Raw genomic sequence first — 23339 nt, forward strand, 5'->3', positions numbered from 1 at the left:
ACCAAGTTGACAAAAAAGATGGAATCCAAGATTTAGTGACATATACTGTAGCATAATTGAGAGATTTACAAGCCGTTTTTAAAAGACTGGGAAAACCAGATTAGGTAAAGACATTTTTTTGCACAGCCACAAGGGTTATATGTTTTAAAACTAGTTTACACTTACAAATGTTAAGGGAACATTCTGTTTTATCATTTTTCAAACATTATGGGAGCGTCATTGAATGGTCATTCTAATTATTCTGAGTAACATTTAAAAAATATGTAGCCAAACGAAACTGTACATTCCATGGGCAATGTATAAATAAAAATTTTTTTTTGTGCTAACATTTGAAGAACATTATAAAAGACCAGGTTACTTTAAATAGATATAACAAACATTACTGGTAGAACGTTTGTTCATAAAATTGAGAGAAACTTGCAAGAAAGTTCTGAAAACATTCCCTGTTCAACAGCATCATTTTGTGATAGACCATACTTCACAGTAATTTTGTGGAAATTCACTAGTAAAATGACACTTAAAACCATTTTTGAAGCTTAAAAAAATGTAATAAAATAACAAACTGAGATCCAACAAAGACAGAAATGATCATTAATATTGGTGTAAAATATTTGTCCTTTTTGCAGTCTCTTTTCATTTCTAGGCTCAAGCGTGTGTCTTAAAAACTTCAATCAGCTGAATGGGAGGGAAGTGGCACAAAGAAAGGTTGTCCAAACATGAATGTACAAAAAAACACTGCTGCAACACAAGGTACTGTGTGTTAAAATTCAAAGTTCAAAATATGGTACACAGCAAGACATGCTCATTATCTCCCACACAGTCACTTTCAGTCGTGCTCTTTTACTTCAATCTTTCACAGATGTATGAAACGGCCTTGCGTGAGACTTACAAGTTTGTCCCCGTTGTCCTCATTTATGATACTGACTGCGCTCGCCGTGCTTTTTCTCAAAGCAAGTAAGTTTCTTTGCAAAATAAATAAATAAATATATAAAAAGGATGTACTTTGAAACTTAAATTCTATCACATTCTAGATCAGGTTAATTTGACATTCTGCTCACAACACAGCTAAAGTTCCTTAATCAGGGCCTGAAAGTTTTCCTTCATCCAAGCCATGGATGTATGATGGGATTTTATTCACAAGTATCTGGACCAAATCCAAATATTAGTAATTTTTCATTATATGAGCTCATATGAATCATTCATGAGTGAGCACCAGGACAGACCGTCAGCATGAAACCAGGAGTATATGAGGGATTTTGGAATTACAGGCTAATTGAAAATTGATCATCCTTTGGACTTTTAATGACAGAGAAAAAATTACCTAGAAAGAGCAGAATAATTTGAAGACTTCTGATTTCTGGTTTGAAGCTTCATATCACATTTAAAAGAAAAGTGTCTTTTTGTCTTATAGTTTGTTGACCAAATGGTATTTACATTTACAGTCTGAAGATGTTTGTTGTCAGTAATTCATAAAAAGAGACAGCTGGCATTTTTTTAAGCCATGGATTTCCTCTGAAGTCTTATTTTAGAACAGCAGTTTTCAATTTATGTGTAAAATAAAGTCTGTGTTTAAAGTTACTTTCATTTTCTACAATATAAAATACACTTTCTAAAATGTGGATTTTGAAACAATTGTGTGCTAAGCTGCTAATAAGCTGCTATTAACTACAAATACCACAAGAACTACAACTACCACAAGGATGTGAGGTTACATTGTAGTCAGTATAGCAACAAAATTCATATTTTAGATTTGACTGTATGTAATATATGGAAGCCAATTCCTTCATGTAAGAAAAAAAATCATTTTTTCATAAGAAAAAGTCAACATTATAAAATACTAAGTAATAATGAGATTGAAAAGTCATAATTATTACATAAAAAGTCAAAGTTATGACCCAAAAGAGCCAAAATTCTGAGATACTATGAGTTTTTATGTAATATTAATGACTTTATCTCATAATAATTACGTTTTATCTCATATAATTTCGACTTTGTCATAATTGTTTTTTTCTGTCATAATTATTATATTTTTTCATGTGGTGGAAATGGGCCTCCATGGTAAATATGTAACAAAACATTAAAGTTTCTTCACGTAATGTTGATAGATGCACATTAATCTTTTGCCAATCTTTTGCAGATGTGACAGCATCAATGAAAGTGACCTCAAGTGGGCCGCAAACTTTGCAGATGGCTCAAGGGGAACCGGTTACACTAGACTGTACCTACACATCAAGTCAAGCAGACACAGGCGAGCTTGACATTGAGTGGTCAGTTGTCAGCCCAGACACCACAAAAAAAGACCAGATGGTGCGTAAGGCGAACTGTCACTGCTTCCTATCCATGAAATAAATTACAAATTGGCACCCCTAGGCACTGTTTTGAACAGTCTCATTGATGATCTATTCAAAAACAACTATCAGCTTTAACTGATATTTAAATATTTTGTCCATTAGATCATATCATACACAGGTGGAAGGAGATATAACCATGGTGACCCTGATTTAATGAAAGGTGTGGACTTCACAGCTACAGACCCTTCCCAGGGGGATGCATCTCTATCGATCGCCTCACTGACTGCCAGTCATGATGGAACGTATCAGTTCAAAGTCAAAAAGACACCTGGGGTGGACAGCCGGAAAATATCGCTGATTGTGATGGGTAATGTCAAGTATATATCTAGTCTTTGTATCAATCTTATCAACTTTTAAGTACACCAATGTGGTACTATAAAAACCAAACTGTTTGTGTAAGAATCCTGGTTGTCCAAGGCTTTTTAAGTGAAGTACAGTGTACGTTTTATTTTTACTGTATTTAAAATAGAATTCATTTAGATAAGATTTTACACTATTTGCTTAATATTGTTTTGTATAGATTGTTTGATGAGATAATAAAACCAAAAGCTCAAGTGTTTTATTATTATTATTATTGTGTGTGTGTGTGTGTGTGTGTGTGTGTGTGTGTGTGTGTGTGTGTGGCGCACCATTCATCAGTCTTCGCAAATATACACAATCACTACTCTAAACTGACGGTGACAGTGATTAACCTCATTCATTTCTATGCATTTGACTTTGTATATGTCATCAAGGCTACATTTGCATTAAGTACACAGTTTGCGCTTGTGCATAAATTACATTAACAAAATGAGCCTACAATAGCAGAAAACTGCTTTTTAAGTGAAAGTAAATGCCCCTGATTAATGACATTGTTAATAAAATGAAAATGATTAATTAATTAGAAAAACAAAGCTGTGGTGAAAGTATAAACAAGGCTTCAGGCAAACTCAGAGCCATTGAAAAAGGGCAAAATGTTTGAAAACTATTTTTCCTCTGAAAGGTTTATTTATTATTATCATTTATTATTAATAAGGTTTATATAAGTCCTTGAGGATAATAACCGCTTGCTCAGAAGTTATTTTGGCTCTCTACAAAATTACACAATGTAATTATTTAAGCAGGTCTTAAACCCTGTATGGGTGAATTATAACAGTTGTTTGACTCTCTTTGTGGCAGTGAGGCCGTCTGTGCCAAAGTGTTGGGTTGATGGCGTTGAAGCCGTGGGTGAGCCAGCATCTCTCCGCTGCAGATCAGATCAAGGCTCTGCTCCTCTGCAGTATTCATGGAGGAGAGAGAGTGGAGGTTCCATTCCTCCAGATGCCATTCAGAGTAAGTGCTACCTCTGCTGATATATATTGTAATGACATACTGCTTGTCCCATCAGGTGATTCTCAACCGTTTTGACTTCACAAAACAATATGCAAACCGCCACTTTGATATTTAAATGATGTCTTTATTTTGATAGAACTTATGGCTTTTGTAGAAAAAGACTTTTGTAGGAGACTATTAAACAATTTACTATATACATTATATAACAATGTATTTGGTTTCTGTCCAATGGGGAAGATGTTTAAAATGCAGGATTGCAGTGACAGGACCTAAAAAAAAAAAATGCTTTAATAATAAATCAAATCTGCATGGAGCATTTATTGATGAAAATGATGGAAATGTAATTATCATTAAATCTTCGCATGGATTAAATAAGTTATTTATGTATACAATTATATATAGACAGTGTGTAAAATATGTTCATATTCAGATTTTTTTTTAAGAAAGTAAATAGCAAGCCTTCATTCAGTAAACCCTTTATAATTATATAATTATATAACAGTTATAAATTGAAATAAATGTATATTTATCGGTTAGAATAGCATTTCTACAAAGGAGGAAAAGAAAGATAAACCCATAGATATATGCATTATTATTATTATTATTTATTAATTAGATGTTCTTTTTTTTTCTTTCTTTACTACATGTACATCTAGACTCCCTCACAGGAGAACTTCTAATCAGTAATCACTCCGTAAGCCAGGTCCGGTGTCTATTCCTGTGAAGTTTCCAATGCTGTTGGTAAAAGAGAGCTGTCGGCTTAACCTTCAAGCTGTGAAGCGTAAGTGAAGCCTAGGGCTGCTCAGACCAGTGATTTTATACTAACTGTTTTCCTCATAATCGTTTTCTTAAACTTCCACAGCTCCTAACAGAGCGGGGGTCATTACAGGAACCGTTTGTTGGATGTTTACTGCTCATCATGATCATTCTGATCATTATATGGCTTCTCATCTTCAGATGTAACTGGAATCGACATGAGAAAGAGTTCTCCAATGACATTAGGTGATATCAACCCCTCCGTTTTCCTTCATATAAATCCATCCATTTCCTTCAGTTATGTGGAGTTTGATGATGATAATGAGACTTTGTGGGCTCTGATGTCTTGTCTTTTCTCTCTGTCTTTAAAGAGAGGACGTTCCCGCGCCTGAGAGTCGCCCAACCAGCCGGATCTCCAGCTTCCGTTCAGGTGTGGCCTATAGCCAGGTGGGCCAAACCCAAAATGAGCATCCACCCTCCACTAACACCAGCTACAGCACTGCAAAGTATGACAGCAGGTTTGGCTATGCTGTATGAGAGTCTAGTTAGTCAGACTTGTATTATACTGAAAATCGTCATTAGTTTGCAGTTACTAAATGAATGATCTTTTAGTGGATTTGATCATGTTGTAACATACAAAATGGAATCAATATGTTGTCTTGTAATTGTGTAACATTCAATGTAATTATACAGTAAGTGTAAAATGAGAGAAGGATACATTATGTCTGAGATAAATGATGCACAAGCAGGTCTAGATCATGAAAGATGGAAATGGTATTGGTAGAACAATATTTGTGCGTGAAGAGCTTCCAATATTGATGTGTTTTGTTAAGATTAAGTTACTAAATATATGTATGGTTTTTTTGCGATTTGGATGTTGATGGTTATGATCGAACATAATTAACTTTCTTTATTCTTAATTATTTGTATTTTATACAAAATGTGTTTGGTTTGCTGTTGTTTTGTCTCTATTTTTGCCCAGAGATATTACTGAAATGCATTCGATTATTTTTTTTTATCATTATTATCTTCTCTTTTTTTTTTTTTTTTTTTTTTTTGCCCATGAAAGAATAATAGTTGTTTTCTTCAACAATTTTAGGTCTTTAGATGTACTGAAAAGTTGAATTTGTAAGTTGAATTTGCAATAAACTGTTTTAAAAAGGAGCATTGCGTAGGTTCTGAAATTTCTAACCGTTTACTGACACCAGTGGCCGTTAGAGGAACTGCAGCCAGTCTCATGCTCGTTCTCAGTGCGCACGCTCTCTCTTTTTGCCACACTAGATACGTTTTTTTTTTTTTTTTTTTTTTTTTTTTTACTTACGAGAGTGTCCGTGGGTGTCTGAATTGTGCTGCCGTTATCTGGTCGCTTCTTTTCCCATCCACAGAGTCCATCTGAAAACACTATTGCCGCTTACTATAATGGCTGGCGTGCCGTACGGTTGTAAGCCCAAGTAGACGAGAACGCGCATGACGTCACATTTTGTGAATTTTTCGCGCCAATTCGGGCCCGACTCCTCCACCGTGGTGGACAGTCGAGGTGTCATTCTTTTTTTTTTACATCATGGTTGGCTCATACATGTACAAATGAAAACTCTATCTTAAAGATTTTTTTAAGTAAAAACCTCCACATAGCTTCTTTAAGGAAGTCAGCTGCTGACAAATAACAAAGACAACATTTTTAAATGTCAATATTTTTGTTTAAAATATGAATGGAAGTCTATTCAGTGGAAGGAATTCATTTTTCTGAATTTTCAGTTCAGCTCACACTATAGTCACGTTGTTTATTCTAATAATATGGAATATAGCCTATAGCATTTTATACTGTCACAGGGCGTCGTGTCAAACACAGACTTAAACACTCAAGTTGATAAGAAAACATGATGCTGGATTGTGTGAGGTTTGACGAGTTATAGGAGTATTGAGGAAGGTCAAAATTATTATTAGTATTATTATTATTATATAGTAGAACAAGGTTAAAGTGTGTGGATTTGTATGCTTGGAGGGAAGGAGGGAATTTGGTGAATAAGTCTGTAAACCTATTATCTGATCCACACTCCGGAGCAGATGGTGGCAGTAATGCACCGATTACGCTGTATTCCAACTGCCGTTGAACATTAAACAGAAGAAGAAGAAGAACCACACAGACACCTCTAGAAGGCGTCAGCGTTCAGTGCGTCGATTTTGAAGATTTTGAAAAGGGAGGGGGGAGAAACGTGTAAGCACTATTGCGCATGTGCAGCCGTGTTTTCACGCTTAGCTTACAGTAGTGATTTTTGTGTACTAGTATAGTCATCATGAAGGCTCTTAGAGGAATGGTAAGCGGAGCTGTGAGCGAAATATCATCCGCTGTTACCGGGAGCAAACACGTCGCCGTTCGAGAAAATGTCCTCGCCGTGACTCGTGACTACATTTCTCAGCCGAGATTAAGTGAGTGATCAGTGGTGACTATGAAGGGCCCCTACAAACACAAACCCACCACCGTGACGATCAAATGATGTGTGTATGTCGCAGCGAATGAATGACATGCTGTATATTTACACTGCATCTGCTAATCATCCTCGTCAGGTTATTTTAAGCTGAAGACTGATTTTTAGCATATCTGGTATTGTATGTCTGTGATCCATATATATATGCGTTTAGGTGGATCTATGGACAGCTTGCTAATTAGAGGATATTTTCCTTGCAAATGCATATTGTTTACGTCTAACTGTTAATTGCGTGATCTTAAAAATCAGTTTAATGATTGGTTGGGTTTTTCAACACTTATGACATTAAAAAATCAATATGATGCAGGTTTTAAGTTTATGCATGTCGTCATGGCAAGCCGTTTTAACATTTAGACTAGTCCTTTAACTAGTATATATATTTATGTTATTAGTCATTTTCATTACTTAATATTTCATATAAAGTAACATAGAAATACTAGTACCTATTTAAAAAGATGTTACTTATATGTGCCAAAAACAATTGGAATACTAGTTTAAGTGAATAGTCATATCTGAACCACAGAGACTTTAATGACAAAAATACATTTTTTAGCAGTAACGATGGAATAGATATATTTTACTACTGGAAGGCAGGAAAGAATTACATACTAGTATTTAATAAGAAGTTACTAGTAAAACTGAAATATAATAGTGCTTATTAAAATAAGTATAAACAAAGTCCCTTTAAGGCAATACATTTCACTAGCTGTGCAACTATTTCAGTCATTCAAGTACATCTCTTTGAATGGGAAACAAATTCTCCAAATATGTTCACCAATCTTACAATTAAATTTCATATTTGAAATCACCAAGGAAATTTGACAACAACTGTCTTAATTGTTTAATTATTGTTAAAAAAGCTTATAACACTCACACTTACTGTTTCTTTAGCATCTGCAGCTGCAGTGACATGATGACTTTACCCAATTAGCGATTGGCGGTTTTATTTAGAAGGTGGGACTGTTCCACCATATTGAGCATTGCACTTTCATTCATAAGTAATATGAGTGCACTGTCTTTAAATATCTACAGTCTTTGGTAATAGTATCTAATGAATAGTTGCTTATGAAATTAAGTAGAATCCTTGTTATTAATTGATTTTTATTATTATTATTATTACTAGAAATAAAAAAAAGTATTAACATAAAATTACATATTAGTTAGTTATAAGGAATAATGTTAAATTGGCTTGCCATAGATGGCAGCATCACATCAGATGCGCTGATGACATCACAACATTCAAGGAGCTTAAACAAATTTGAAATTTAAACTGATTAATTTCTCAAATATGGAGTCTTTTTTAACAAACAAACAATAAAAACAATTTTAGAAATAACATTTATAAAGGCATCATGACTTTTTTTATTTTTCTGATTATGAGCATCTTAGTCTGTTTATTTATTTCTATATTTCTATATGGGTTTATGTTTTTATACCATATAAATGACATTCTCATTCTTTTTCTTTATTTTTCCTTTTTTAAAGACATTTTGACCATAACATAATGTCATATTTTTATCAGGTGATATGTGCTGTTTTTTTCCTTATTTATTTTTCTCAATGCAGTGCTTACTGATCTTTGTTCATGTAATTAAAAGAAGAAAAACTTTGTAGAATTTGTGCAACTTGGTTGTGTTTGTAATTTGATTTAGACTAAAAAAACTCTTGTGACATTGATGTTTATTGTGTGCGCAGCATATAAAACTGTTGCTGGTGTTAATGGACCCCTGGTGATTTTGGATCAAGTGAAGGTATTAGATTTCTATATTATATATTACTGTTGTTTATACATCTGATTTGATTTGTATTGTGTTTTTAGAAACATAATGCATCTGAGTCTGGCGCCACAACTCTCTGCTTAATTATTCAGTATTAAAATATAAAAATATAAAACGTTACAATATAAAATATTTTCATATAAATGGTAATGACAACCTGCCCACTTCTACTCAATACTCATCTAGTTACAGCCGTACTGATTTACCATGACTAAGATTCATGTTCATTGTTCAAGTTCATTATTGTCTTTATAATCATGTATCCAGAAGCCAAGGCAATCATCTAATTTGTTTGGAAGTACTGGATTACTCTGAAGTTCTTGATGTGACATTAACCAGTTTTGCTCAGTAGCATTTGTATATCTTGTTCAGTTCCCCAGGTTTGCTGAGATTGTTCATTTGACTCTTCCTGATGGCACCAGGAGGAGCGGACAAGTGCTGGAGGTCATAGGCTCCAAAGCTGTGGTTCAGGTCAGGGAATAAGACCTACTGAAACACCTATGTTTTTTTTCCCTCCATTGTGGACATTTGATCAGTAGCATCCCTCATTTTTTCCTTGGTAGGTTTTTGAGGGAACGTCTGGTATTGATGCCCAAAAAACCGCATGTGAATTCACAGGGACACATTTTTTGCGTACACCTGTGTCTGAGGATATGCTGGGTAAGAATAAAAAAAAGAAGACGTTCTGAAGCCATCTGATGTTTTTTTATCATGTGTTATTTGCTAAAACTAGAAGTGTATTACAGGTCGGGTCTTCAATGGGTCAGGAAGCCGATTGATCGAGGGCCTGCAGTGCTAGCGGAGGACTACTTAGACATTATGGGTACATTTCAATGAAGCCACATTAATTATAATGCTCACAATTGTCATCAGTGGCATTTTTGAGTATTGATGATATGTGTATCATCACATTTCCTCCCTGCTTCCTGTAGGTCAGCCGATTAATCCTCAGTGTCGTATTTATCCTGAGAAATGATCCAGACAGGCATCTCTGCCATTGATGGCATGAACAGCATTGCAAGAGGCCAAAACAATTCCCATTTTCTCTGCAGCTGGTCTACCCCACAATGAGGTAAGACCCGTCAGTTTTTTTTTTTTTTATATATATATATATATATATATATATTATATATATGTATATATATATATATATATATATACATATATATATATATATATATACACAGTCATGGCCAAAAATATCGGCACCCTTGGTAAATATGATAAAAGAAGGTTGTGAAAATTAATCTGCATTGTTAATCATTTTGATCTTTTATTTAAAAAAATCTCAAAAATCTAACCTTTCGTTGGATAATAAGAATTTAAAATGGGGGGAAATATCAAGAAAAATAAATGGTTTTCTGTAATACACATTGGCCACAATTAATGGCACCCTTTTATTCAATACTTCTTGAAACCTCCATTTGCCAGTTTTAAAAGCTCTAAATTTTTCTCCTATAATGCCTGATGAGGTTAGAGAACACCTGACAAGAGATCGAAGACCATACCTTCATCCAGAATCACTACAGACCCTTTAGATTCCCAGCTCCATGTTGGTGGTGCTTCTCTTCAGTTCACCACACTCATTTTACACACCCCCCGCATAATCTACACCCCTGAGTTGAACCTTGAGCCTATTTTTTTCTCATTGTAATGTGTGTTTTTCAGATTGCTGCACAGATCTGTCGTCAGGCCAGGATTGGTGAAGAAGTCCAAAGATGTGATGGATTACAGTGAGGAGAACTTTGCCATTGTGTTTGCTGCCATGGGGGTGAGGAGCACTTCTGATTAAAAAGTTTGCAATCTACATCCATACCAGTTGGATATCTTCATGATTTTTACTTGTATCTTCAGGTCAACATGGAGACTGCAAGATTTTTTTAAGTCTGATTTTGAAGAGAAACGGGTCCATGGACAACGTGTGCCTCTTTTTAAATTTGGCCAATGATCCCACGTCAGTATCTTCTAAAATATTCTTCAAAGTGAAGGGATAGTTCACCGAAAAATGAAATAATGTTATCATTTATTCACCATCATGTCATTCTAAACTCATAAATAGCCTTTGGGTTTCAAATAGGGATGGTCATTTTGGTTAATTTTCCCGACTGACAACCGTTGATTCTGAACATTAAACGTTAACTAATATAAGATTAGAATATTAAATTATTCTTAAATAAAAATAGAATGGATGCGTGTCTGTGACCTGTAAAAATACAACAACAAAAAAATTCACGGGTTTATGTGCAAACAGCAACATACAGAAAAACAGAGCAACAACAGAACCTGGATTCACACATCATCAAATTATTTTTTCAAAATACCTTTTAAACTATTTAAACTGATAGTATTAATTGGTAATTTTTTTTTAACTTTCGGTTAACAGCTGGTTAATATGAACATCCCTAGTTTCAAATATGCATAAAAGCACCATAAAAACATCCATAAAACTCTAAATGATTCCAAAATCAAATGAGTTACAGAAGAGCAACCAGTAGAGCAGCACTGGGGGCAGTCGTGGCCTAATGGTTAGAAAGTCAATTACCCAAAGTTTGCGGGTTCAAATCTCTGGTCTGGTAGGTGGGGGGAGTGAATAACCAGTGCTCTCTTCCACCCTCAATACCACGACTGAGGTGAGACCCTTGAGCAAGGCACCAAACCCCCAACTGCTCCACCTGGCACCACAGCAATATGGCTGACCACTGCTCCAGGAGTGTGTTTATGGTGTGTGTGAGTTCACTACTGTGTGTGTGCACTTGGATGGGTTAAATGCAGAGCACAGATTTTAAGTGTGGCCAATTCAAGTGTGGTCACCATACTTGGCCACATCACTTCACTTTCAGAAGGTCATGCAGGTTTGGAAGGACATGAATGTGAGTAAATAATGACTCAGAAATATGACTTTTTAAAAGTATTTTGATATGACTTGGACCACAATGTTTGATTTCCTGATGCAGGATTGAACGCATCATCACCCCCTCGCCTTGCACTTACCTCAGCTGAGTTTCTGGCTTACCAGTGTGAGAAACACGTGCTGGTCATATTGACAGACATGAGCTCTTATGCTGATGCTTTACGAGAGGTACGATGTGTAAATTTATACCGACAGCCATTAGCATCAATGTTAAACATGCTACATATACCTATGCATTGCTAACCCTGTCATCTTGAAGGTCTCAGCAGCTAGAGAAGAGGTTCCAGGTCGACGTGGTTTCCCAGGTTACATGTACACTGATCTGGCAACAATATATGAGAGGGCTGGACGTGTGGAGGGACGCAATGGCTCCATCACCCAAATCCCAATCCTCACTATGCCCAACGATGGTTAGCAAACCTACTCCTACCTACTCTTGTTTTAATCCTTTAACCATCATAAATGGTTAACTTACTTATTTTTCATCACCTGAACACAGATATTACCCATCCTATTCCTGATTTAACTGGCTACATCACTGAGGGTCAAATTTATGTGGACAGGCAGCTTCATAACAGACAGGTAAACATAGAAACAAGCTTACAGTCTGAACACTAGTTTAATATAGTATGATTGAATCTCATGTGCTGTTTTGTAGTAATTGTTGATATTTCTGTGCAAGATATCTATCCTCCCATCAATGTACTACCTTCTTTGTCTCGATTGATGAAGTCAGCCATTGGCGAAGGAATGACACGCAGAGACCACTCAGATGTCTCTAATCAGCTGGTAAGTATAAACTTAAATATTTTCATATTCATATTAATCAAAAGTGTTTTTGAAAGAAGTCCCTTTATGCTCATTAAGGCTGCATTTATTTGATCAAATTATTATATAGTTTTAAAGGAGTCATCAGATGCTAAATTCACTTTTATATGTTGTGTTTGGACATAAATGTATGTTTGCAGTGTGTGTACACATCTACCCTATAATGATAAAAAATCCACCCAGTGGTTTTTATTTAATCCCATAGCGATTGAGGTGTTGTTGAATGTAATAATGAACATAGCAGTCGTAATTTTTCCCCCTTCTCCCGACACCTGAGCCGCTGATTACTTTTGTTTGTGAAGGAATGCGCCCCCCAATCTACCTAAATGTCCTTTATGTTTAGCGCTAATCATATTCGTGATCCAACTTCACTTACGCAGAAGTGAGTATAAAGGTTTTTTTATGAATCTATGCAATCGCTGTTCCTAACAATGTGCTAGTTTAGCAAGTTTCATGGCTAAATGTGGCTAAAGTAAACCGTCTCTCAGAGCATGGGTTCGTCACCCCACAGAAGAGAGGGGCGGGGTCAGCAGAGCTCATTAGCATTTAAAGCAACATGCAAAAAACAGGTTGATTTCTACAGAGCTGATTTTGACAAGGTAAAAAGGGTGTTTTTTACACTACCATTGAGAAATTTTAACCAAAGTATGTTATTGACTTTTCATTAATACCCTGATGAATCATATCAACTTGTGGAAAATGGGCATCTGATGACCCCTTTAATATTGTTACAATTTGAGGATGTTGTGTATGGAGATTTAAATAGCTTCTCATCTTTTGCAGTATGCTTGTTATGCCATCGGGAAAGATGTGCAGGCAATGAAGGCCGTGGTTGGGGAAGAAGCACTGACATCAGATGACTTGTTGTACTTGGAGTTCTTACAGAAATTTGAGAAGAAATTTTTATTTCCCAGGGTAAGTAACAACAGGAGAGCACCTGTGGAATGATAAAAATAAAAAAAAACTCTCATTCCCCACTTAACACGTAAAGGATTAGTTCACTTTCAATTAAAATTTCCTGATAATTTACTCACCCCCATGTCATCCAAGATGTCCTTTCTTTTCAGTCGAAAAGAAATTATGGTTCCTCTTCAGGAACTCGAGCTGCATCGGAGGACGCTTTGGGAACGCCCTTCAGCATGACCGGCCCTGTATCATGTGTGTGTAATCAGTCCAATGGATAGGCAAGACGTCATAGGCGGGTGACGTCAGAGACCAGGAAGCTTAAAAGCACGTGTGGCAAAGCCGGCATTTAGCCTTCTGTCTTTTAGCAAGCGCTCTGTGTGTGTGTCAGTCGCTATCTGTTTGTGAGTCTTATTTAGTGTTGTTTGTCCACTGATAAGCTCCATTATTCAAAGCTTCAGTCAAAAGAAGTTTCGGGCGAGAACAGGCAGCGTTACAGGCTGTGTGTGTTTTCCCCTGCCCCCAAAGAAAAAGATATTGGGGTAGGGACACAAGCAGTTTGTGTGTGTTGTCTGCTTGAGAGTGAAGCACGCAGAGTCACTCTTGAGGGAGTTGACGGCTGCGATGCGAGCATTTGTTACTGCTTTGATTCACTCTCAGAAGGCTTTGTTTGAGGAGGGAGCCTTCACAGGCGTTTCTCGCGGTGCCAGCCCTGCTTTCGCCGGGGCGGAGCGGTGGTTGTGCTTGCGGGTTTCGCTTTCGAATCTGGTGGAAGGAATGTAGACGGGCAAGTCCCTATCTTCTTCCTTAACCACCAGATCCCCTGCCCACTCTCGGGGTTTCGGAAGCCCGCGTTGCAGTACTTTCCCCCCGGTGAGAGGGCGCGACTCTCTGCCTGTCTTTCTCTGAGGAGATTGATGTGGAGGGCGTCGATAAGCTCGCCAGTTGCACAAGCACCAGTTGCACAAGCATATTATGCCTGATATTATAAATGAGCAGCATTAATGGGGGGATTGGAGCTCGCGCAGTCTGCTCTCAGGGGGCTGATTGTGCTTTTTACACACTGTTAAGCGCTCCGCTCTTGCCGGGCACTCTCTCTGAGGGGTGTGTCCGTGTGTGTGATCTTGCGATCCGCGGTCCTGCTGATGCTGAGGCATGGCGGCGACCGAGATCGCGGGGATCGCACATGATCTGCCAGACGGGTTGGAGATGGCTCTTCCTATCTCCACCCATGTTCCCTAGATCTAGAGCTCGTTCTCAAGGCTTGGAAGCCCGCGCTAGGTGGTGTTTTTTTTTTTTTCCCCCCCCTGAGTGAGAGCTTGCTGCAGCGGCCATCTTTCTCTGAGGAGATTGATGTTGTTTGTGTGACTGAGTGCCTCACGCACTACCGAGGCAACGCGTATATTACAAAATTTCGTTTTTTTGATGTGAATCTTTCTACAGATGTTTGACTACATTTATTCTGAGGAATAAAATTAATTATCTGACTATGAGAAGTTAGATATACAGGGGCTCTTGGGATAAAATTTCTCGAGTGAGAACACGTGTTTACCTCTCTTCCTCTGAGGAGGTTGAGGCGGTCAGCAAGGGCTGCAGTCCTAGGAAGCAGTTTACAACCCTACTGTGTTCCAGCCCCTCGTGCTGGGGGTGACACTTCTCATACTCCGCAGACTCTACAGTCAAAGTGGCACTCCCAGGCCGAAGGCTTCTAGTGGAAGGCGGTCATGCAGACTGTCATTCTCACTGGATAGTCTTCGTCATAAATGTCCTGACGCCTAAGGCCTATGACTTTTTTGAGGGCCAGTTTCCCTCTGGGGAAGAGCGTTGTACACCGTATTACATGGTGTCCATCTCTCCTCAGTGCCCTCAGGAGATCGATCTGCCAACCCTGCCGGTGTTCCCCGGGCGCAGCGGTCTCTGGCGAGTGCTTCTCTCAGTTACTGCCTGGAAATGTAGCAGTACTAAGAGGCTCGCTACCTCTACGGAGGTCTCTCTAGAGCAGCTAGTACGGTGACCCCTGCCAGTCCACTGCTTCAGGGCACCGAGCTAGCTGCTATAGGCGCACCAGAGGCCAGTCTCATGGACTAGTTCCCTTAGGAGGTCACGAGCGGCGGTGTGGGAGCCCCTGCCATGTGTGTGCTACATTGGGTCCTGCCCCGAGCAGGCTCTGGTCTAGTCTTTCTAGCAGACAATGTTGGTCTGAGGACCGTCGTTTTTAATAGGAGACTTCAATTTGAGAGTCCTGATGCTGTGGCTCAGGACCTCGGAGGGCAGGCCCCTCTGGGGAAGAGAGGTGTACACCGCATTACATGGTGTCCGTCTCTCCTCAGTGCCCTCAGGAGATCGATCTGCCAGCCCCTTCCGGTGTTCCAGGCACAGCGGTCTCCAGCGAGCGCTTCTCTCAGTTACAGCCCAGCCCGGAAACATAGTGGTGCTAAGAGGCTTGCGACCTCCACAGAGGTTTCCAGAGCAACTAGTTCGGGCCGTCTCCTGCCGGTGCGTCGCTTCAGGGCACCGAGCTAACTGCTCTGATGACACCAGAGATCAGTCTCGAGAGGCTGATTCCCTTAGTAGACTATTTGGCAGTGTGAAAACTACTGCAAAACGTGTCTCAATGGGTCCTGCACACTGTAGTGAGAGGCCACAGAATCCAGTTTGGTTCTCCTCCGCCTCAATTCAATGGGGCCTTTTCCACCCTGGTGGGCCCTGAGCAGGCTATGGTAATGGAACAGAAGTAGACACTCTCTGAGGATGGAGGCCATCGAGGTGGTCCCTCCTCGCATAGTAGAGTCCGGGTCCTACAGCTGGTACTTCACCGTTCTAGGAAGTTCCTGAGGTTTGCTTTTGGGGGCAAAAGCCTACCAATACCGGTTCTTCCTTTGGCCTTGCACTCTCACCCCACACTTTCACGACTCATTAGCTCAATCAGAGCTCAATCAATATTAGCTCAATCAGAGCGGATGGTGGTTCGGCATCAAGGTGTCATTTCTCGCTCACACAAAAGAGCTGGAGTTAAGATTTTCATGCCAAGAAAAGTGTGCTTTCTCCAGTACAGAGAACCACTTATCTGGACGTGGTGTGGGATTTGACCACGATGCAGGCACATATGTCTCCTGCTCGGATAAAGTCGATCCTTACCACAGTCACAAGTGTCAGAGAAGGCCTGTCACTCACTGTCAAGCAGTTTCAGAGATTGCTGGGTCTGATGGCAGCTGCATCTAACGTGATACCTCTTTGCACATGAGACCCCTACAGTGGTGGCTCAAGACCAAGGGGTTCTCCCCGAGGGGAAACCCACTTCGCATGATCAAGGTCACACAGCGATGCTTACGTGCCTTGGACATGTGGACAAAGCCTTGGTTCTTGTCTCAGGGCCCGGTGCTGGGAGCTCCTTGTCGCCGCGTAACGCTAGCGACAGACGTGTCCCTCACCGGCTGGGGTGCGGTCATGAGGTGGCCACCCTGCCCACGGTCTGTGGAGTGGTCGCCATCTGACATGGCATATAAACTGCCTGGAGATGATGGCTGTGCTTCAGTCACTACAACACTTTCCTCCCAGACCTAAGAGGTCACCATGTGTGTGTTGGTGCGTACCGACAACACAGCGTTGGTCTCTTACAATCAACCACCAAGGGGGTCTGCGCTCACCACCGTTTGTACAAACTAGCATGCCAGATCCTAGTGTGGTCCCAGGGCAAACTCCTGGGCATCTGAATATGGGAGCAGACATCTTGTTGAGGCAGGGGCTGAGGCCCGGGGAATGGATGTTTTCCCCCCGAGGTGGTGAAGCAGATATGGAGAGTTTTTGGCCAGACTCAGGTGGACCTGTTTTGCGACATAGACAATAGACATCACACTTTCCTCTCTGGTTCTCTCTCTGACTCATCCAGCTCCATTGCTCTGCTCCCGGGAGTTCTGGAGAGAGTGCGCCGGGGACGGGGTCCTTCTGCTGTTAATAGGACTTGATTGCCCTCCTAGACAGCTCTCCAGGGGAGATTCCCATCAAGAGGGCCCTCCTCTCACAGGCGGAGTGTACGCCCCCGCTCGGAGTTAGAGGTTATGGGTGTGGCCTCTGAGGGGGCACAGCTCGTAGTTTCCAGTCTCTCAACCGAGGTTGCTGTGACCATCCTCCAATCCAGAGCTCCCTCCATGAGAAACTGTATGCCTTGAGGTGGAAACTTTTCACCTCCTGGTGCAGAGACGGCCAGCTCGTCCCAGTTAACTGCCCGGTTTGGTACAGTTTTGGAGTTCCTGCAGGTCCGTTTCTCCGCAGGGTTGATCCACTGAAGGTCTACATGGTGGCCATTGCGGCCTACCGCGCCCCTCTCGTGGCCAGTCAGTGGGCAGACACCCTCTAGTTACATTTTCCTCTTCAGTGCGCTGCGGCTGAGGCCTCCGGCCAGAAGAAGCTTATGCTAAGCGTGGATCAGGATGTTATCCAAAAGCCTCGAAATGCATTTAAAAAAAAAAAATTTTGCAATTATTCTCCTTATAGTGGACTTCAATGCTGTTTACAAAAAAAATGTAATCGTAAACACTTGAGTCGGTACTTTCGCCTACGTTAAGCCTGACCTTTTAAACGTAATTACGTATACGTGAAGTCATAGACTCGCATCACAGCAGTGCAAGGCAAGCATTTCTGTTTATAAAGCATATACAATTTATTTATTTAATTTTTTTTTAGAAAATGGCCGTCGTTTTCACTAGATAAGACCCTTATTCCTTGCCCGGTATTGTGTTAGAGCCCTTCGAAGCTGCATTGAAACTGTAATTTTGACCTTTAATAACCGTTTGGTAGCCATTGAAGTCCATTAAAAGGAAAATAATCCTGAATGTTTTCATCAAAAACCTTAATTTCTTTTCGACTGAAGAAAGAAAGACGTAAACATCTTGGATGACATGGAGGTGAGTAAATTATCAGAAAATTTGTTAATTTGACAGTGAACTAATGCCTCTTTAACACATTTAACATCGTGTATTCTCACCAAACATGAAACAAATACTTTCTCAAGGTGCTGAATGTAATATCAGTGAAAAAAATACAAATAAAAATATTGTATAATTATAAATTAAAAGTTTGTTTAATTATAGTTTTAATTGTAACTTCAGGTTAAAGGGTTAGTTCAGCCAAAAATGAAAATTATGTCATTAATGACTCACCCTGATGTCGTTCCCAAACCAGTAAGACCTCTGTTCATCTTCAGAACACAGTTTAAGATATTTTAGATTTAGTCCGAGAGCTTTCTGTCCTCCATTGAAAATGTATGTACGGTATACTGTCCCAATGTCCAGAAAGGTAATAAAAACATCATTAAAGTAGTCCATGGTGACATCAGAGGGTCCGTTGAGAATTTGTTGAAGCATCGAATATAACTCAATTTTGCTTCCAAAAATAACAAAAATTACGACTTTATTCAGCATTTTTCTTCTCTTCCGGGTCTGTTGTGAGCGCGTTCACAACCTGCAGTGAAGCCGCTGCTGACGGGTAGTTTTTCTTTGGTATTTGGGGCACCAGTAGAAATACGTGTCGAGAGGGGGGGGGCAGCGTCCGTACGTCAAACAGTCACAGCAGTCGCGTTCACAACAGACCCGAAGAGACAATCCTGAATAAAGTCGTAATTTTTGTTATTTTTGGAGCCAAATGTATTTTCGATTCTTCAACAAATTCTAACTGACCTTCTGATGTCACATGGACTACTTTGATGATGTTTTTTATTACCTTTCCTGGACCTGACATTATACCGTACATACACATTTTTAATGGAGGGTCAGAAAGCCTCTCGGACTAAATCGAAAATATCTTAACTGTGTTCCGAAGACGAACGGAGGTCTTCTGGGTCTGGAACGACATGAGGGTAAGTCATTAATGACATAATTTTAATTTTTGGGGAACTAACGGCTTTAATTCTGATTGTCTGTCTCTGTGTTAATATTCTTTGCTGAAATGTGTACCTGCAGGGGTTACCACACTTTTTCAGCTTGTCATATGATTGCATGAAAAGCAAAATGGGCTGCTCTATATTTAACTTCAGAATGAGCCTAACATGTTTTGTGCCACAGGTGCATATGATGAAGAACCGAACTGTGTTTGAAACACTGGACATTGGCTGGCAGCTGTTGAGAATCTTCCCCAAGGAGATGCTGAAAAGGATTCCTCAGAACACTGTGCTGAGTTTTATCCCAGGGACTCCAAACATTAGTCTCTTACTTCCTTCCTCGTTTATTCACTTTGTCTCTCATAACGCCGTAAATCTGTCCCGCTACCTTCTAGATGTTACTCACTCTCCTCTGCTCAAATCAGTACACTGATTTCTACATTTAATGTAATACAAAAGTTGTTTCATTTTTTGCTCTTGGTATTTATTTATTATGTAAGTTTTGCTGATAGTAGCAGCAAATATTGTTATGAATATTGTTGCTACACCGTTAGTGTGAAAGTATTTTTTGGGTGTGAGTGTAACTCAGTATGTCAAAATGTGTTTCTGAACAAGTGCTATACAATCTGGAAAAAGCCAATTTTCAAATCCCTTTGCTGGGGCAAAATTTTAGAAACACTGACTAAGCTATTAGTATTGCATCACAAAGCAGTCCATTTCTGTACTTTAGAAGTGCCAGTTAAACGTATGATGGCTTTATGTATTCTATTAAATTTTCATCATCATAATGAATACACTATATATAAAAAGTACATATTTATCATTTAAGTATGAAAAGAACCCATATGTTCAATAGAATGCATTATAAAGAATAGAAAAGCACAGTGGCCCTATCAAATCAAGGATTAAAAAAAACAAAAACACTGAGCATAGATTTATGTTATTAGTTATGTACTGTTTTTGTATAAAAAATTGTAATTTATGTTTGTGTCAGCAATATGTTTATTATAAATTTATATTGGTGCCATGAATATGTACAGTGGTAAAGTGTGTGATATCAGACCTGAATTCATATTGAGTGGTTGTTGTCAATGCATGAACGCTATATTTGAAAATATTTATGTAAACTACTTGCTTCATGAAATAAACCTTGATGTAGTATAAATGAATAATCATGCTGATAGTAAAGACCTATACTTTATTGATGGTTTGGTGTTGATTAATTTCAATATTGATGTAATTTGTGCAAGAGGATACATATTAATTTCACCAGAAAAAGGGTGTAGTTTTGCATAGCTTTGTTCATGTAACTTGCTACTCAGACAATAAGAAAAGGCACATGAATTGTTTTAATCTTCACCTAATTGCCATAAAATATGTGCCACATATTTGCAAAGAAAGTATTGAGCAAACAAAGTAAAAGTTCAATCAGGACCCACTTCCGTCAAAGAATATTTATGACATTAGTAATTGGCATACAGTTAGTGTTGTGCGGTATGGTTATGTTTTCTGGGCAACACTCCACACACCTGTCCATGCAGCCATGCTTGGACAGAGTGGGGAAGGCAGCAATACAAACCCCCCTGGGGTACAGAACAGAACCATTATATGCATGCGATATTACAATTCACAATTACATGAGTTGTAAACGAACGTGATAGATAATGCTTTCCAATGACGGTGATTGTAAAGAAAGAAACAAAGTTAGATCGGATTAAAGGGGGGTAGGGTGGTGGAGGTTGGGGTTGGAGGAGGGAGTGTAATTGCAAGTAGCAATGCGATGAAAGACACGCTGAAGAATGGAATTTAAATAGACCGCGTGTGATAGGTGTCCACACTTGAATTGGTACACGTCAGGAACAGTCTGACCTGTCCGGCTACTTGCAGCTTGACGAACGTGGCCTGCCTGAACTAACCGCGATGCTGGATTTTTGCAAAAATTATATATGTACAAAAAGATAGATAATTTATTTTGCCAACTAATTATTTCTAAATATCAAAATTAGTATTATAAGTAATATAAATTAGCACGTTTATTCAATTAACCAATTTTTATTTAATATGAATGTGGTATATTTTGTAATAAAGTGGGTGTATGATGATATCTTAATGCAGACATATTACACAGTGACAGTAATGTTCTGTGGATTAATTTAGGCTGCTTTAAAATTGTTTTACTGCAGAGGGTATCAGAGCTTTCACAAAACCAACATCAATTAGTACTTGTTGACATCACAGACCATTTTTCCCAGGTGGAACAGTATTTCATATAATGAGAAATTTGTGCTAATTGGACTGGTGAAGGCCTATACAATACACTTACCTCCAGTTGTGTGGTGTGCTTGGATTTTGGTTGATTTTCTGTGTGGTGGTTTGAGAATGTGAACATTGGGTTTGGGGGTGGTGGGGTTTGGGCCGGCTCAAGGGTTTTAAAAGGTGAGTTTGTTCATTCAATCTGTGTTTGAAATACTCCTGCAAACGCTTGCTAATGTGTCTTTTAAAATTTATAGGTTCCCCTTGCTGCTAGTAATCAGATTCTCCAATTTGTAACTTGAGAATGCTGATGGATTTAAAAGTGAGTTTTTTGTGGTCCTTCTTCCCAGTTTTAATTTCAAGAATGCATGTTTAGTGGACTTGTGTACAAAAGTCTGTTTAAATTCTAAGTGAGTATAGTCCAGTGTCCATACAGTTGGTTTGGGGTCTGTCTTTCTACTGCTTTCTCACCTCATGCAGTCCAGTCTTCTATGTCCAGACATCCTTGTGATTGGGACTCTGCCTGTTGAAGAAGTGGGCTCAAGTGTAGTTCCCTAACAAACCCCTGAAAAAGCAAATCTAAAGCTGAATCTACTTGTTTGTCGCAAAGGTGGTTCAAGCAGATTTCAGTCAACAGCCGCATTCCCAAACTGCTCCAAGCAGCTCGTGTCTACCACTTTCCTTGCCCTCTGTCCTGGATGCAACAGCCTTCAAGCAGTTTGGCATCCTCTGGGTCACCCATTCGCATTTGTAGCTGGTTGCTTAAGTTAGGAGACCCAAATATGCTGCAGTGGTTCTGGACAAGTTTTCTTTTTTCCTTTTTTTTTCTTTTTTTTGTTTTTGTTTTTTTTTTTTTTTTTTTTTCTCTACCCGAGAGTATTAGCTATCCTTGCCACTTGGTTTTCTGCCAAGCCACCATTGATGCTTTGCCTGTGTCCAGCTCCCAGGAAACCTTGGTTCAACTGGCAGAAAGCCCTCTTTTGCTCTCTTTTCAAGAAGAGTCTCTTATCAGCAGGTCATCTGCTCCAGGTGCCACCTCTACTTCTCCAGAGTAGCCCTGCACTACTTTCCAGAAAGCTCTGTGGCCAGCCTGTATCTAAACTTTGTAAGAAGTTGGTTACAGTGGTTTCAGCCCTAAGATGCCTCAGAAAGATGCTTTATACTTCAGGGGAGTTCCTGATGGCTAACATGCCCGATTATTTACCCCCTGGGGTTCACAGCCCGATCCCAAAATGTTCCAGAGTCTCACCTTAGTGGATCCTAAGTGTCCAAGCACCCAGAGCAGGACTTGACAGCTTCAGTTTAGCAACTCTCCAGTCATTTTATCCCTGTGCAGGGAGGTAGTAGCTCTGTTAGTTTATCTTTTAGGGCTGGGTGGGGTGTGCTCTTTAATTACACCAAATATGTAAGCCCCATGTCTGCACCCCAAGCTACACAAATAGTGGATTACCTATAGAGCAGTTTCACAGGTTTGTTCTGTAGTTGGGTTTGGTCAGTTTACATCTCAGGAAGGAAGATATTACAAGGGGATTGCTTCCACATTCTCAAACTGGCTCTAAGTCAATATGCTCTTGGCTACTCAGAAGCCTATTTCACTCCCCCCCAAATCTCTTCAAGTCCATCGCCAGCTACGCCAAAACAAGGCAAAAAACAAAGACAAAAAAAAAAACAAAAACACAAACCCCACCGAGGGCAATTGAGTTCCCGTAAGCATATGGCTCTGCCGCCCAGGGCAGCTCTCGGGGCTCAGTTGGGGGCCACTACGGTTTGCTCTCACAGGGAGTGAGCAGCTCTTACAGCAGTTCTGTTCAGTCTCAAGGTACCACAAGGCAGTTTGCCACTGGGTCTTCCCCATATCTCTCTCTCTCTCTCTCTCTCTCTCTCTCT

The 23339-nt window shown here is 39.5% G+C and overlaps 2 pseudogenes; both read left to right on the top strand.

Annotated features, from left to right (window-relative positions):
- Positions 1 to 714: 714 nt before the first annotated feature.
- Positions 715 to 5342, top strand: LOC122134503 (annotated as a pseudogene).
- Positions 5343 to 6690: 1348 nt separating this feature from the next.
- LOC109052272 lies at positions 6691 to 19523 on the top strand (annotated as a pseudogene).
- Positions 19524 to 23339: the final 3816 nt, after the last annotated feature.

This window comes from Cyprinus carpio, chromosome A23, assembly GCF_018340385.1.
Source record: "Cyprinus carpio isolate SPL01 chromosome A23, ASM1834038v1, whole genome shotgun sequence".
NCBI classification, from domain to species: domain Eukaryota; kingdom Metazoa; phylum Chordata; class Actinopteri; order Cypriniformes; family Cyprinidae; genus Cyprinus; species Cyprinus carpio.